The following is a 5,558-nucleotide window of genomic DNA, read 5'->3' on the forward strand; positions in this document are numbered from 1 at the left end:
CCACCAATCAATCACACTACAACAACACATGTACAAAATATCCTCCGATCAATACTATACAAAAATGATGGACTTTTTTTAATATTGTGAAAACACACACTAACAATGGACTTTGGCTAAATAAATATTGACAGAAATAGATATACACAGTAGTGTTGAAATTCTTGGTTAAGTTTTGGTGATTTTGGATTGCTGAAGGAGCTGGAAAAGTTACTTTATCAGGCTATCTGTGATTTAGAATGTCAAATTAAGACAATATTAGGAATTCTTCTTACTTTAAGTCTACTTTCACTGTTGTCACCTTAGGCATTGGGGTATAGCAACATAGATGGCACCTTTACTAGTTCATTGTGATTCTTCCATCTGTTGTTATTGTTCCTTTCCACTATTTATTTTGCAATGTCTACTAATCTATCGGGGAACGTTTGAAATAATTATGTTGGTTGAATAATGAAGTCCACTCTGGATTATCTCTCAATCCCAGATATATCTTGTCTGAAGAATTTTGTAACAGTATTTCTGTTAAAAAAATACCTAGCATAGTTTAAAACTGAGTTGTGATCGTCTTTAGGTAGGTGAGGTCAAGATTTGACTCAAGTTCAACATACTCAGTGATGCAGGGCTCAGGCATAAATCGCCGGCTTATTGTTGCGCGATTTGGGAGGTAACTAGCATAAGAATACTGCCCAAAGTTGATAGATGTATAAAGAGCAGAAGCCGTCCATATGATAATTATGCATGCTTCAACGAGTTATAGCTCGTGTCTATATTTGAGGCCACCATGGTTTATTTTTTAAGTCACCATGAACTTTCTCGCAAACCTCCTTCCACAATTACTAAAGTTTAGTGTCATCTTGGATCATGTCATCTACTAAGTAATAGAATGAACAATAGTCATCAAACCAGGCCTCGATTATTTCCCATATCTCAAGTCCATCTGCAGCATAAGGATAATCCTCAATAAGAAGTTTAAGGCTATAGGGCTGGCTTAAGTTTGGTACTGCTGCTACTCTGTGATACATAAAGTGGGAGTGTAAGCATTTGAACAAGATTGATAGTGAGATGAGAGTTCCTAAATCGAAGTTATGGACAGACCTTTTAAGAAGATTAGTAGGAAGTCCTTGCTCGGTGAACACCTTAGGTAGACCTATCAGTTGTAGTAATGATAATAGGGTTGACCCTATTTAGCATTTCCTTTCCAAACTCTTCATCTATCCTCCAGGTAGACCTATCATCTACAGTAATTTTAAAAAGATCCTCATAATCAATTTTCAATCTATGATGCAAGATCTAACACCTCAGGAAGTATCTGTTATCTAATAATTTGAAGAGTAAGCCTGAGAGCCCTTCGGTACCTTTGATTACATCAGGCATCAGAAATTTGAGAGGTGGTTCACCATCTGAGAGGACTAGTTCTTTGAGCATCTCCATGGGATGCATTGCCCGAGTTTGTTTAAATAATGGTCAGGTAGCTTAATCCCACTTTCATAGATCTTGAGTATGTCTTCAAAGATATCAAACTTATTGATAGTTTTGTCAAATAAAGCAACAATATCAGGAATGAGGACTTGACCCAAAGATTTAAGAGAAAATGCAAGGAAATCTGAAAGCTTCGCGTGAGTGAAATGCTCATCTCGTGAAACTTAAATATTCAAACCTAAAGGTGGCAACCGATTCTCTGAGTTAGGATCTGCAAAGCCAACTGAAATAGTTATTGCTTATTGTGGCAACCGGTTCTCTGAGTTAAGATCTGCAAAGCCAACTAAAATAGTTATTGCTTATTATCCATAGTACTTCATTCTAATCTAATTAGTTAACAAATAATGCTCATAACACCAAATTATTGTAGTACATCAAACATTTTATTTGTCATTATTGTTTGAAGAATAATAAAGCACACAAAAATTGATTTTGTCTATATTCACTGCCATTGCTTTATTGAAATGTTTGTTTCCGAAAAGTACCCTTTTAATTCTACTAATTTTCCAGGGAGAAATCATAGTGGCTTAGATTGTAAATGTTACTTAGGCAGAAGACTATGTTCCATCATCTAAGACTCAGGTAACTACATAGACAAGTGTGGAAGTGTTATCCTTTTACATATAATTGCAAAAATCAGTTATGGAAGTATAACAATTTAAGAATATCTATATTGACAATTCATTTAGTCTATTCATTGCTTCCAGGGAGTCAGGATGGTTGCTAACGTTGTGAATATGGCTGGAGAAAGTTCTTCTCCGCTTGATGAGGTAATATAGTAAATAAAGCTGGTGGATAATTCTTCCTTAGAATTACAAAGTTGGGGAGTTTTGTCCACAAAAACATAAAAACTATTGTCTCTGCAGAGAAAGTTTAGATATGGAAGACCCATTGCAAGTATTTTTTAAACTAGACATGGAAAAATGGATATATATTTTTAATAAAGTAGATAAGTAAAAGTGAAAAAGAGATTAATTTATAGAAATATCTTATAAAGCTCTTAAAATCTATTGGAAAAAAAAGAATCACAAAGTTATTGATATGGAATTGTGCTCACTGAAAACAATTAGGCAAAATTCAATGCTTTCTTGAAAAGCTAAAGGGATGCATGACTCTTCCAGGTCCAAAAATGCACAACAAATTCAAATCCCTTCAATTAGAACTTCATATCAAATGAAAGAATTGTGCAAAACAAAAGAGCACAATTTTTGGAACTATGAAACTACTAGTCGTTTGCAAAACGCTCTTTCTTCTCAAGAGTATCATTAACAATATAGAATCGATAGCTTCACCAGAAAGGTCAAAACAATAGACAACTCAATTTGAAAAACAAGTAATTAAAAAAACAAGTCACTCAATGCAGATAAACAAAACAAGAATTGAATTTTACCGCACTCTTTGGTAGATCGCTGCGTTGGCGATTTGGTCGATTTAAGCAATTTGGACAAAAGGGTTTTGAGAGATAAAGGGAGGTAGATTCGACAACTGGTCTATGGAAATAAGAGTTGGGGTTATGTATTTTTTAAAATTAAATATAAAAATAAATTTGTATTTTAAAAAAAAATCTTGACCACTTTGACCAAAATAAAGAGACCTCACGAGGTGACTATTTATAATTTCTTTTAAAGTAATTTTAAATATTTAGGCGCAAACTTTTTTTCAGAATTTATTTTCCATCTCATAAAGTCACTATTATTATTTTATAATATTTTAATCATTAACTGACTTCATGAGGTCTCTTTCTTTAAGAAGAAAATTAAAAAATAAATTAAGGGGATAAATGACCTCATCAGGTCTCTTATTTTTTACCTATTTTTGAGGTATTGAGTTCTGTAACTAACTGAGTTCTATTGATCATGACATGACTGATACTATTCTATAACTACTATAGCTTTGGGTAAACAGCTAGATTTCGAGTATTAAATACCCCCAAGAATCGATAGCATGAAAAGTAAAGCATAGCATGATCTTGAGAAACATAACAATGTACACTTGTCTAGAATTCATTCATAGAGACATTTTATCAAACACATGTAGAGCATAAGCTTGTATATATACTAGCTTGTCAAGATTTCACCATTTAATTCATATGGACATTCTATCAAACACTTGGGGAGCACAACTTAATGTACATAATCATGGATATCATAAAAACATTGCAACTACAATGCCCAAACTTGCAAATTCAAGGATTATAACATGGAAATTACACAATTCAATATACATGCTATTTCAATTTCATGGTAACCACAATTAATCATGGATTAAAACTCAATTAATGTCATGAACAAGAATACAATCCAATTTCAAGCATTTAAATCATAAATCAACAATCTCGTGGTTTTAAAAATGGATTCTTGGACTCTATGGGTGAAAGAAACCCATTATGAACACCTAACATTCCTGGGAATATCAGTTCTTGAAGTTTTTTTGGAGAAATTCTTAAGTTTGTTCTTGATTTATTGAAGCTAGGGTTTTGCCCCTTTTAGAGAGAGTGTTTTAATCTTGAGAGAAAGTGAGGAAATAATGATATAATAGGATATTTAGGGCTTTAATCCCGTGTTTAGGCTGATTAGGGATTTTAGAAATTGACTAAACAGACCCTGAATTAAAATCACGGAAAAATAAAATCTAAATTTTTTATGCTGGCATGACGCAGTGGAATCGCACCAACTCACTGGAAATTGGATGACTAGGAACTAGAGGTGTGGCGCGATACGGCGCCATCGCGCCAACTCACTACATGCAAATTTACCTTTTGGCGCGATACGCCACGATCGTGATGGAACACTAGAAAATGATAATTGGGAATTTGGCTGGTGGTACGACGTGGTGGTATTGCGTTGGCTTACTGGAAAATGACCATTGTCATTTGACTGGCCTCCGCGATGCACTGGGTGCCAATTTGGTACACTGTCTTATAAAAATGGCTCTAACTCTTCACCCGAGTATCGGATTTGGGCAAACTTTATATCGTTGGAAAACTGACTGAATTTACTACGCATTGGTAAGCTCTAAACTGAAAAATACTGATAATTTTAAAATTTTTAGGTAGGAATACTCATTTACTTAGAGCTAAATTAAGCTTGAGAAATACGGGGTATTAAAACCTGCTTCATGCACATAGCAAAATTTTAGCAGGGAAGATGATTCATCCAGTAAGTCAGGTTGATTTGATTAATCCCAGTGTCATCTTGATAGATTAATTACACCATATGATACCGTGACTTGTTCTAGAAATAGGTCTAAGGATCAAGTCCTAGATTTGGCATTCTTCAAATGTCCAAAGTTTCTTCTATATTGCTTTGAGCTTTCCAACTTCTTTCATATTTTTGAGCTCATCCTTGGGATATGAGTGTGAATCACATAAGACACCTTCACCTTGAAGTGTCTTAGGAAAGAGAATACAGTCAGACTATCCATTCATAGCCTTAAACAATTATATAACCAAAAAAATTCTGATTGCAAAACCTTTCTCCCCCTATACTTACAACTATTTGTTAAACTTGGGAACCCATTTAAGTTTGAGTTCCCAGTAGGAGGACAGAGGTTTAATTAAATCCTTCTTTATCCATCAAGGTGGTGTGAGCTTCTTTGTGTTTTTCTAAGGAATTAAACCTTTGGCATAGGTGCTCCCCTGGTGGACATGTCTAACAGTTGTCACTCTTCCTCTAAGCTAGCTTTGACAGTCTTCTTTTAGGTGTCCATCTCTTCCACAGTGAATAAATAGTGGCCTACGGACCTTATTCTTAGCATCATGAGCATCATTTCCTTCAGACTCAATAGGTTGGAATTTTCCTTGATAGCCCATAACTCTACCATCATCAATACCTTGACTAGTCAAGTCGAAAAGGATTAGTGAGGAAGTAGTCCACTTAAGAGACTTGTTAATTCTTCTTTCAGGCGGATCATGTCCCTTTATAACTCTTTATTCTTGTGAAGTGCTGAAATAAGGTGTTTTTGTGAAGTTTTAAACTCCTCCTCAAGATCAATCTGAAGCATTGAGGTTTCCTTCTTCTCTTTACCATCTATACTATTTACCATCTTTAGATTATTCATCAGATTCAGATTCAGATTTT

General features: G+C 34.5%; 1 pseudogene; it reads right to left on the minus strand.

Moving 5' to 3' along the window:
• Positions 1–242: 242 nt before the first annotated feature.
• Positions 243–1,440, minus strand: LOC107841300 (annotated as a pseudogene).
• Positions 1,441–5,558: the final 4,118 nt, after the last annotated feature.

This window comes from Capsicum annuum, chromosome 9 (assembly GCF_002878395.1).
Source record: "Capsicum annuum cultivar UCD-10X-F1 chromosome 9, UCD10Xv1.1, whole genome shotgun sequence".
Taxonomy (NCBI): Eukaryota; Viridiplantae; Streptophyta; class Magnoliopsida; order Solanales; family Solanaceae; genus Capsicum; species Capsicum annuum.